We start from the raw sequence: 12,677 nt of genomic DNA, 5'->3' as shown, positions 1-12,677 counted from the left end.
GATGTCAGAGGGATTAAAGTACAGTACTCAATATCTCAGATCTTGAAAGGGACAGAAACTAGATCAAAGCCCAAATCCGGTTAGATAAATGCCTGGGCTTTTACCAAACAGATGACATAACACTTCTAGAGTGAGAGTTCATACACTGGGTATGTGCCCTGAGTTTACACCAAGACTTCGCAGTGCTGGTGTGAGCACAGACAGATATATGGCTTCGGTGTTCAGATCCTTGACACTCTTCCTTCGGAGTTCTTTCCTAAAACTCATCAGCCCAGGAAAGCAACGTCTGGTGAGGCATCTTGAAGGTTCTCCTTTTCGATCCTTCCCCCCCTTCACTCAGTGCTTACCCACAGTGGTGCTCACTCCTGCCTCACTGGAGAGGCACCTCTCTCAGCCCTCCCAGATCTCCTGCCTGTGACTTGTCAGCTCCTGTCTTTTCTTAGTTGTTGACACTGACATTTGTTTAGGATTTTACTGGCTACTGTTCAGTGCTTTCTAACTTGGTTGGACATTTTTTCCTAACAGAGAATGGGAGGTTTGCTAACTTCTAGAAAGTGTTTAAAGCATTTGTCTCTTATAATCACTATGTGTCCATTTTTCTTTTTCCTCACAGAAAATAATAAAGGGAAAATCAACCAACCAACCAACCATCCATGTGATTCATGAGATTTAGATCTTAACAAATCTGGTTATGATTTCCTGCCCCCAAATCAGGACAGTTGTCTTGTTGACATGCCACTGACTTCTAACCGGTCAGCTCGGCCTGGAATACAGTGGTTTCACATAAAACATGTCAAGATTTTTAATAAAACTGTTTAGTAACTCCTAAATGCCTTTAAAAAGGTTTTTTTTTTTTTTTCTCCCCTACTGTAGGACTGATTACTTTAGAACGTAATCAAAACAGAATTAAAATTAAAATTGACAAAATGCCTATGTGTATTCTAGGATTCATGCGCTGCTTCCTGAGACCTGTGTGAGGCTAACATCTGGCTCAGGCCACCGCCAGCAGGAGCAGACCCCACCATCAAGGATAGTGCCCTTCCAATCTCCCATGCTCCTGGCTCAGTCTGGCCCACTCAGAAATGATATGCTAGAATGATAGTTAAAATTTGGAATCAGAGTCAAAGCAATCACAAATAAGAGCACAGACTGCCAACAACCTGACACAAACTAACTTGGCCAACACAAGAGGTGAAAACCCCAGTAAAAATACATACATACACACACACACACACATACATACATACATACATACAAAACCTATTTTATTTCACAGACATTAAAGATCCATGCTTCTGATACAAAGCTATTTTAACAGAAAAGCAAAATTGAGATAATCACAGGAGACTAGATGTTCATCATACAAACATTTTCATTGCAGTTTTATGTCACAGTACTTTGAAGATGGATGACTTTCTACCAGGATGAAAAGTGTTTGCAAAAGTAGACATTTTATCTCTTCCCAAGAATTATGAATACTGGTGAAACCTGACCAAGCATGGAAGCCTATTCCCTGGAAACCATGGATGAAAACAGCTTGAATTGATACCAAAAAGAGCCTTAGAGACCCTGCAGGTGTTTCTTCAAATCGAACCCTCATTTTCCAAGCAATTAATGCTGATTCAAACCAATAGAACAATGACAAGGGGCCACATCCAGAGGAGTCCTGTTGTTTTGCACAACTGTATTTACTAAAGTAGCTCAGCCACAAATCCTGGACTTGCAGTCTCCTGGGGAGCGTGAGCAGCATGGAGGAGCTATAATCCTGCTCTCTGTGTGAGTCTGCGGGTCAAACAGCGACAATTATTTATTCTGGTAATTAACTCCTGCCTCCCAGGAAAGACCAGGACTGTCTTCTGCTTCAGATTCTCTTCAGACCATTCTCTTCATCCATATACACACGTAGGTGAAAATAACACTAAATATTACTGAAAACTACTAAAAAATCATCCCAAATAAGAGAAGCGCTTAGGGGCGCCTGGGTGGCTCAGTCGTTAAGCGTCTGCCTTCGGCTCAGGTCATGATCCCGGGGTCCTGGGATCGAGCCCCGCATCGGGCTCCCTGCTCGGCGGGAAGCCTGCTTCTCCCTCTCCCACTCCCCCTGCTTGTGTCCCCTCTCTCGCTGTGTCTCTCTCTGTCAAATAAATAAAATCTTTAAAAAAAAAAAAAAAAAAGAGAAGCGCTTAGTTGCAGCCAGCATCAAGTGTAGTGTGGCTCGGAGAATGGGGTTACATCCTATGTCTCACATCTTAATTCGATTTAACTCATTTTCTGACTTTAGACCTAATGCCCACATGAGATAAGGTTCCTATTTCGGGTTTAATCTTAGCAGCAATGACAACAACTAAAATTGTGATTTGGTCATCAACTATTTACAGGGTCCTAAGATGCATCTGGCACTGTTCTGGGCAGTGGTAGACAACACAGCAGTGATCAAAACAGATCTGATTCATGGCACAGGCAGTTCAACGGGGGTAAGAGACTGTTGTCAACTAGGCAAGTCAACACAAGGTATGTCCATGGTGTTAAGTGTGTGGCTAAAATAAAGTTGGGTAGAGGGCAGGAGTGCTGGTGTGGGGGCAGCAGTGGGGTGCTCCTATGTTCCCTTAGTTGGGTGGACACTGGAACACAAATCTAGAGGAAGGGAAGCATTAGCCTCTGGGGTAGCACGTGAGAGAGTCCAGGAAAAGAGCATGGCAGTAGTGGGGGAGACCTAGAGGCAGGATGGCCATCTTGTCTGAACAGTAAGTGTGTGGAAGCAGAGAGGGCAAGCGGTGGAAAAGGTCCACAGGCAGGGGAGGGCAGAGGGATGGGTAGGAAGGTAGATAATAAAGCTTTGTAAGGACCTCTGCTTCTCACTGTAGAGAAGGCACCCAATACAGGGCTGTGAGCAGAGGCAGAGCAGAATCCAGCACCCTATCCCCCTATGTTAGAACGATAGAAGCACAATGAAACAGAACCTAATTACCTGACCCCTAGAGGTAGATCCAAGTTTTGTTTGCTTTGAATCTTACACAATTTCTGGCTGTGTGGGATTTCTGTAAGAAAAAAGGATATGTGTATATGAATAAAAATTAGGTATAAAAGTGATTTTGTTAGAACAAGAAAATAAATCACAACAAATTTCCAACATAGAAAGTATTTAAATAACACAAAATCACAAGAAAGTTTTTAAAATACTACTTTTTATTTTATTTTTTTGAATAATGTATGCTCACCTTTATTTTTTTATTATGTTATATTAGCCACCATACAGCACATCATTAGTTTCTGATGTAGTGTTCAATGATTCATTAGTTGTGTATAACATCCAGTGCTCATCACAACATGTGCCCTTAAAAAAATCTTTTTTAAAATACTACTTTTTAAATTAAGTACCTGAAACACCTGTTAACATTTTTTGCTGGGGGGGGGGCAATATTTTTGACCGAATACCCTCAATCAAATCTTCATATGACAAGAATTTAGTAACATTTTCTCAATGGGGAGAATTAGGAGATGCTTCAGTCTTCCTTCTAATTTTATGGGTTGAATTGTATCCCCAACAGAAAGATATGTTGAAGTCCTAAACCTCCAGTATCTCAGAATGTGATCTTACTTGGAGATAGAATTGTTGCAGATGTAATTAGTTTAAGAGGAGGTCATACCGGAATAGAGTGGTCCCCTAACCCAAGATGTTGGGTATCTATGTGAAGACACAGAGATATAGGGAGAAGACCAGTGAGGATACAGGCAGACATTGTAATGACACCAAGGAATCTCTGGAGCCACCAGACGCTGGAAGAGGCAAGGAGAGATCTTGCCCTGGAAGCTCCAGAGGGAGCATGGCTCTGTAAACGCATTGACTTTGGATTTCTGGAACTTTTCCAGAACTGTGAAACAATGCATTTCTGCTGTTTTAGGTCACCCAGTTTATGGTACTTGGTTATGGAAGCCCTAGGAAATTAATCCATCTAGTAAGATTGATCAAAATTTGTTTTTTATTATAGAGAATTTAGAAAATATTTTAGCTTCACAACTCATTATTGGCAATGTGATGAAAATGATTAGTATTGTTGAATTGGAGAAAAACGCTATCAAGTTTCTGTCCTATTGAGCTGTTACAGATGATTTCATGTAATTTCCATATGTGTGTGTATATACACATATACGTGTGTGTGTGTATATACACACATACATATAATTAAACACCCTGCATTGCTGAAAATTCTTGACAAAAAGAATCTGTTTTGACTAGGTGTCAATGGGAAATAAATCCTTCACATAAAATTTTGCATGTCTGATGACCAGAAGGATTTTATGCAGATTAGCTCCAGGCTCTGGGAACTTCAAGCCTTGTTTCCCCTCCTTTATTTGCTTTTCTGTAATCCCAGATACATGATCTGTATTCATATTGCAGTATAACCTCTGTTCTGGCATGTTTATAACCTGATGCTCAGTAAGCTGGCACAGTGCATGGTAGAAAAATATCTGGAAGACATTCTGAATTTGAAATAGCTGAAAATAATTTGACTCTACCTGAGAAATGACTGAGAACATAATAACTACATAGTAACAAACTCAAAGAATATGTACCCAAACTTAATTTGCCCTTCTTTAGATCCCCCGAATCTTCTTGGCCACTCTAGTACTTCTAAGTGGTAAGGGAGGTATGACAAGGATAAGTTATAGTGGAAAGAAGAGGCAGTCTTGACCAATCAGAATTATATACCTAACATTTACTACTTATACAAAAATCATATGGATTTCCAGGGCTTTGGAGGGCTCCTTATGCAAGGGAGGAGTGTATTTTGTATGAGCTTTGTGGTAAATTTACTTTCCTGTCTCATATTTGTTGTTAGGGACCTGACAGTTGTTTTAAGGGCACAATGGTTCAAATGCTCAGTGTGATGATTAATTTTGTGTGTCAAATTGACTGACCTAAAGAATGCTCAGATGGCTGGTAGAACTATTTTTGGGTGTATCTGTGAGGGTGTTTCTGGAAGAGAAATTTAGCATCTGAATCAGTAAACGAATAAAGGAGATCCCCTTCACCCATGTGGGTGGGCATGATCCAATCCATTGAGGGCCCAAATAGAGCAGCAAGGTGGAGAAAGTGTAAATTCTTGCTTTCTCTTCTTGAGCTAGGACATTCATCTTCTCCTGCTCTTAGATTTTGGAGCTCCTGGTTCTTAGGCCCTTGGACTATGGGACTTATCCAAGCACCCAACCTCTCCCCCAAACCCTGGTTCTCAGGCTTTGGTCTCAGACTGGGAGTTACACCATCAGTTCTAAATTATACTATGGACTAAATTATACTATGAGCCTTCCTGGTTCTCCTGCTTGCAGATGGCATATCATGGCGAATCTCAGACTCCATCATCAGGTGATCCAATTCCCATAATAAATTCCTTCTTATACATCTCTATATATTATATATTTCCTTTTGGTTCTGTTTCTCTGTCGAACACTAATACGTCCAGATTTATAGATTTGCTTTGTCCTTTAGCACAATGGTTCTCAAAACACAGTGTACAAGAATCACTGTCCAGGGTTGTGTGTACGAAATAGGTATTCTGTAAGTAATTTCAGGGATGTTTTAAGGTAATCATTAGAAGATAACGCCCATCTCATGTAAAAGGAAACTCCACAGATGCTCCCTTTTAAAATCAGGTATTTCTGCAAATAAGCAATGGAATGTACCCTCTAACAAGAATGGTATTGCATCCATATATTTAAAAATAAGGTTCAGAAAAGGGAAAGCCCTCACTTCTTGATATTAGAAGGAGGCAGGTGGCCTTTGCACATCTTTGTTTTTCAAATGTTGAAGCCTCATAGGTCATGGAGAAGTTTCTCAATAATCTGTTTTCTGGATGTGTGAAGGCTGAATATCCAACATTAAAGATCAAAAGTATTCATTGCAAAGGTTACATTTTTATGATATATGAAAATAAGTATCTCAATTTAGAATTTATAAGAAATATTTTAGTCTAAAATGTCTTGTCTTGTGTTAAATGAGAAACTAAACTTACATAACTCACAGAAGTTCCCATAGTTAATTGTTTTAAAAACATCTGCTAGGGCACCTGGGTGGCTCAGTTGGTTAAGCGACTGCCTTCGGCTCAGATCATGATCCTGGAATGCTGGGATCAAGTCCCGCATCGGGCTCCCTGCTCAGCGGGGAGTCTGTTTCTCCCTCTGACCCTCCCCCCTCTCATGCTCTCTCTTTCTCATTCTCTCTCTCAAATAAATAAATAAAATCTTTAAAAAAAAAAAACCATCTGCTAATGGTAACAAACAAAATAAAAATAATAATAATAATATTTATTATAATAAATTATATATATTATATAATATAATAGCAATTATATATGAATTATATAGCAATTATATATAATGCAATAACAATATATATCATACAAATATATATAATTATATAATATAACAATTACATATAATTTAATATATAATAACAATTATAGAATAATAATATAATGGTAATTAACATAATCTAATAATATAATTATATAATTATATAATCATTATTAATAATATTATACAATGATACTATCACAGAAATTATATAGGACTCAGCAATCACCAAAATGCAACTTTGATCAGTAAGAAAACTTATTTTATGCTGCTCAAATTCAGCCAGAATGCCCATGGGACCTGTAATTACAGTGACTCATCCCTAAAAATGTTGTGAGTAGTCTCTGTTCGTACAAGAATGCATTGGTCTTTGCTTATAAAATTTCACTGAAGTTAGAGCAACTTAGAGGTGATGATTTTGGATACAGAAATTATTACATCAGGTAAATCCATCAACAGTGTTTCAACACAGTGGGTTTTACGTTTTTATCAAGTTTTCAAAACATTCTTTCTGTTCTTCCTTCCAAACACATTGTTTACTTACACAGACTTCTTTCTATCCAGGTGAAATCATGAGTTTGATTAATTATATCATGACCCTATTGAAGATAAAATAAAGTAAAGTCACTGGATTCAGAAAAGGATCATAGAAATAAATCTGAATCACACTTTTAATTTTAGAGATTAGGGCACTGAAACCACAGAAATGACTTCCCCGAAATCACATTTTATGGAATAAAGTACCTGGTATTTATTCTGATGTCTCCGCTATGTTGATCTCCTGTAGCAGACATATAGCTCAGTTTTCCAAAAACTTTGGTTTCATCCTGTCACCCTCCTCTCTTCCAAGATAAAATTTAGACTCCTAAGCCTGGCATTTGAGACTTACCTCAGTTTGATTTCATGAAGTTTGCATGAACAATATTCACCATTACTCCTCAGCATAACCATGCTGCTAAAGGTAGCTTGACCTTTTTTCAGGTCACAGAACATGACTTGCTCTGTGTGCAAGTTTATAAAATCAGAAAGCTCTATTAGACTGATGAGAATGCCATACAAACAAGATGCTAGACAAAGGACTTAGCCATTAGATCAACTGACTTAGATGAGTGTATGTTCACAAAATCCAAAGATCAATAGTTTCTGAGTCAGAATTCTGTACTGTTGGAAGAAGAAACTGGAGAGGTAGAAAGAAAATAATTTATAAGTAGACTGACATCAACATCTCATTGTGTATAAAGACCAGGTGGCACCAAGAAGGGAGAAGATTCTGAAAGATGTTGTCAAGGTCAACCTGCAAAATTCTATGTAAAAAGTAGAAACATGCAGGAAGTTAGCTCTTTCTAAAGAAGTCTGGATCTGCATTCAAGGCATCAGGTGGAACTAAATGGGATGATCAGGAACACAAATTCCAGGTAGAGAGACAAGGGTAATGACCTAGGCGAGGTTCAGATAAGCGAGGGCCACCTGTGGACGGGACTATGACAGTTGACACAAACACGGGGCCACCTTTAATTCTGCTTTTCTTAGTCTTGTGTAATCAGAATTGGAAGATATTTCCTGGAAGGCAAAGAAAGAGAATTTTTTTCCCAATACTTCTGGGTAGCCAATGGCCATAGAAGAAGCTTGAAGCAAAAAATCTAAACAGACACACACATACTCTTACGGACAGCTGTGCATCTACTACTCCCCCTTCTCCCTCTCTATCCAAATTTCATTTTTTTTCCTCTGAGTTTGGGGGAGACATGTGCACTCCTTATTTTGGAGGCTCTTCTTGGGAGGTTTTGTCACTGATATCTGTGTTACTTTAAAATCATTCCTAACAGTTCCTTCACAGAGGAGATACAGAATGAGAAACCAAGAACCATAAATAGCAGGACTAAAAAATTCAGTTCAAGTGCGTTGATATGTAGCCACAAAAAGTAAAGCTCCTCCAAGTTTATCAGCATTGAAAAGAGAATATAATTTGGGAAGAGTTTCCATTACCCCTATACGAACATACACCTAAATCGCTGAAAAATGCGATGGATTAAGAAGCTCAAAAACAGGGCTCTTCACAGTCAGCCCTAAATAAAATTATGACTGAGGGTCAGGACAATCAGGAAGAGCAGGAAGAGAAGAGCATGAGGAATTTATCAGAAATGTCCAGAAAATTGTCAGGACCAATAACACGTATAATATCCACTTTCAATGAAACCCTGAGTAAAACATTATTCTAAGACATAGCAACCTGATATGTCTTCTTAAATGGAAGAAAAAAAAAAAGGAAGGGCATCAATTAGATTCCCATATATGTTGAAGGAAGTATCATAAATTTCTCATTACAGTGCATTGTTTATTCTATCAAACAGTAGCTATAGTCTTATAACACGTAAGTATTCATATATTAAATATTTAGAGTAATTGAGATATTTAAGTGTAACCAAAAAAGGTCCAAATTCTTAAGCATCACTATGATGTTAATTTTTAGTTTTTCCCTAATACTTAGAATTTTTTTTAAGATTTTATTTGAGAGAGAGAGAGAGAGAGAGCACAAGCAGGCAGAGGGGCAGAGGGAGAGGGAGAAACAGACTCACCTCTGAGCAGGGAGCCTGACGCAGGGCTGGATCCCAGGACCCGGGCATCATGACCTGGACTGAAGGCAGAGGCTTAACCAACTGAGCCACCCAGGTGCCCCCCTCCTAAGAGTTAGAATTTAAGAGAGCAACCGGTTCCCTTTGAGTTACAAAGCCACATTTGTAAGCTCTTTGTAAGGTCTTTGCACATGTATTGTATCCGACTGACTCCCATTGTTATTCATGCTGTCTCCAGCCAACAGCACATCAGGGCTATTCCTTGCCCTCAAGCCAAGTTCAGCTCATGTAAAATTAGTATGTACAAGATGAGCACATCAATTTGGTGCAAAGAAGCCAAATAGAATATGAGAGGAAAGCACATGCTGATGCACCTGCTTCAAACTGTCTGGGCTCTTGGCCTTCCAAGGTTATTCACCAGACATGTGGAAATATTAACTGAGCTAAGATTTACTGCCGAGCAGCCTCGCTGTCTGCCACACCCTTCTTCCATGCAGCAAATCTGTTTTCTAACCTCAGTCTGTCTGATGACCAGAAGAGAGGCAAAAAAAAAAAAAAAAAGAAGAAGAAGCAAGAAGAGCAAAAAGCTCTAGACAGGTTTTTAATCAAAAGGGAAATATCCATTTCTCATTTGATCCAAATATAGGAATATTCAAGAAAAAAAATAACAGCTATCTTTTACAAAATCTCTTTCTAGATTTCATTTGTCATTCTTTCAAAAGGCTATGTTTCTTTATTTGCCAAATTGGCTTACTTTAAGGGTTCTTTATTGGGTCCCTAAAAGAACAGAATGTCTTGTTCATTTACATACAGTAAACAGATGTTTCCTCCAAACAGCACAAAATTGGGAAATAATTCTGAAACTCAATCCATTCATTGTAGCTTTGAAAATCCTGGCTAACAAGAATCCCAAAAGGATGTACTGCCAGTTGTTTACATGAGCAGATTATGTTATAAAAACATGTTTACGAAAGACCATTCATCTTTTGTTTCTTGCATACTGAGTTCAGTTTAACTACTATTCCAGAGACAAGCATTATGGTATTCTATTATTTATCTATTTGTGTTGTGATAAAACTGGCATTCAGAAACAGTCCGGCAATATACATGTCAAACTTAACTTTATTGTCGTGGTTCAGTTCTGCTTCGGAAGTTGAAAATGAAATCTGAAAGAGAAATATTTCCTTCCAGAGGTCATTGGTTAATCTTCATTTGTCTAGCAAAGATTATTTTCTCTCTGTTTCATTCTCAAAATTAGGAAAAAGAAAAATAATTCTTCCAACTGTCCTGGGATTCTTTTTTTCATTCTCATCAATTATCTTAGCAAGTCATCTATTGACTTTTCTCTGAATTCCAAATACAACAATAATTTGTATCTTGATGCTGAATATTAGTGGATCCTAAAGTAGTAAGTTGCAATGAACATAAAACATTATGGAAAAATTGCTCAGATCTCTGTAGGTTTTGTTTGCTTTCTTTTGTTTTAACAAGCTAGCAAACTAGGTCATTCCAAGCCTAGCAAACCTAGGAGAACAAACTAATTATAAAACTGAGCAAGCAGTGGGGAAACTACTTTCCCCACCCCATCTTGAACCCCCTCACCCCCATATCAGAGTAAGAAGACAAATCCTAGGATAATCCTAGGATAAGATTCCTAATACAAATAGGTTTTGAATTCTTGGATGGTTTCCCAAGAAGGCCTCAATTCCGGAAATTAACCAGATACTTAGCAGTTTCATTAAGTGGAAGGTTAACATTTGCTTTATTAGTGAGGCAGTTTTGAAGATTACAAAATAAAAATAAACAACCCCACCATGGACACAGCCAAAGGTATTTAGCCTGTAAATAACCCTAGTGCCAACACTGTTTGAGGTTTATGAGAAGACTTTACTTTTACCCACCTACAGAAGGAAGACCAGAGGGGCGCCTGAGTGGCTTAGTCAGTAGAGCATGTGACTCTTGATCTAGAGGTTGTGAGTTTGAGCTCCATGTTAGGTATAGAGATGACTCAAAAATAAAATCTTAAAACAAACAAACAAAACACGAAGGAGATAATGTTCTGAGGTGAAGAGTCTATAGGCACATTGCTTTTGTTGAAATTAGTTTGCAGCATTTATTAAGCACCTACTCTGTTTCTGATACCATTCTAGTTGCTGGGAATATAGTCATAATCAAAACAAAAGTCCCTTATATTCTAGTGAGGGAGAGAGAGACAATAAACAATGAAATATAAGATAGGTTAAATAGTAAGTGCTAAGGAAGAGTAAAAAAGATCAGGAAAGTGGTATACAAAACATGTGTGGGTAACATTTGGACCAGGGTGGATGAGAGGCTTCCTGGGGATGGAGAGCTGAGTACAGCCTGAGGCATCCCCAGTGTGAAAGAGCTCTGAGGGTGTCAGTGCAAGCATGCTCCACACAGAGGGAACAGCAGGTGCAGACGCCCTGAAATAGGACTGACCCTGGAGTGCTGGAGTGACAGTAAGAGGTGGGGGGCCCATGGAAACACACTGCTTGGTTTTCCTGCTGTGGGGGCAAGAGCTGGTACAGCCCTATCTGCCATTCCCTTGGATTCACCAGGATGTTCACACTGAGGTCATGCTTCACTTGGGCTGCTCCCAGCTGTTGACTGATCATGGTGAGGGCATTAGTGTAGGTCCCTTCCTGGGGGATGGGAGACTCCTCTAATCATGACTTTGAGGACTTTGATGACTTTTGAGTATTCTCCATTAGCCTGGCCAAAACTTTCTTAGACTGACCCCACAGTCAGACACTATTCTAACCCAATCCTCCTTCCTTCCCTGTCTCCTGTCTTCCTTCCCTGTCCCTGTATTGGATGTGCAGGATGGTGTGAACACTGTCTACCCACTCCTGTTCCTCCACCCAGTTTACAGGTGTACATGATGGTGTGAACACTGTCTACCCACTCCTGCTCCTCCACCCAGTTTACAGGCGTGCATCATGGTGTGAACACTGCCTACCCACTCCTGCTCCCCCACCCAGTTTACAGGTGTGCACCACGGAGTGAACACTGCCTACCCATTCCTGCTCCGCCACCCAGGTTCACAGGCATGCATCATGGTGTGAACACTGCCTACCCACTCCTGCTCCCCCACCCAGTTTACAGGTGTCCACCATGGAGTGAACACTGCCTACCCATTCCTGCTCTGCCACCCAGGTTCACAGGCATGCATCATGGTGTGAACACTGCCTACCCACTCCTGCTACCCCTCACCCAGTTCATGGGCATTATGAGAACAGAACTCTCAGCAGGCACATAACAATTCTGTCCAAACCCCTGCATGAAAACCAAACTGCATGACCAAACTCTAGCATGACTTCTAGCAGCAGAAGCTTTGTCCCTAGGATGAACCTAGCCCTCCATTAAAATGACTGCCTGAGAAAACTACAGGCTGCCAGGGAAATTTACTATTTGTTCTAGGCAACATCTGAAAATAGGCCCATTTCTCCCTTTCTTAGTACATTTACTACAAAGGGATTACAATTGTGAATATATATCTTCAAGGACGCAGAAGCATCTTCTTCAAGGACCTGAGAGCCAATCTTTTGAAATGTTATCATCAGCAAAGATAGAGCCTCTGTCTCCCAGGATCTTTGGGAGGATAGAATCCTAACTTCAATAACTACCAGCTTGCAAACACAGTGGGCCTGATGGCATTTACACTGACCAACCTCTTCTAATTGTTCACTTCTCTATCTCTGTTGAGTCCCCTTCCCCACCTCTCTCACTCTC

The 12,677-nt window shown here is 39.6% G+C and overlaps 1 long non-coding RNA gene across 1 annotated transcript; it reads right to left on the bottom strand.

The window, feature by feature from the left end:
• Positions 1-6,479: 6,479 nt before the first annotated feature.
• Positions 6,480-9,392, bottom strand: LOC145720442 (uncharacterized). Its single transcript, XR_014143347.1, has 3 exons — positions 8,924-9,392; positions 7,241-7,352; positions 6,480-6,950 (listed from the first exon to the last, which is right to left on the bottom strand). It is a non-coding gene; the product is annotated as an uncharacterized LOC145720442 (long non-coding RNA).
• Positions 9,393-12,677: the final 3,285 nt, after the last annotated feature.

Source organism: Leptonychotes weddellii, chromosome 3 (genome assembly GCF_054177405.1).
Source record: "Leptonychotes weddellii isolate Sample4059 chromosome 3, ASM5417740v2, whole genome shotgun sequence".
Taxonomy (NCBI): Eukaryota; Metazoa; Chordata; class Mammalia; order Carnivora; family Phocidae; genus Leptonychotes; species Leptonychotes weddellii.
The sequence above is the reverse complement of the archived record's forward strand: the minus strand, read 5'-3'. Positions and strand labels throughout refer to the sequence as shown.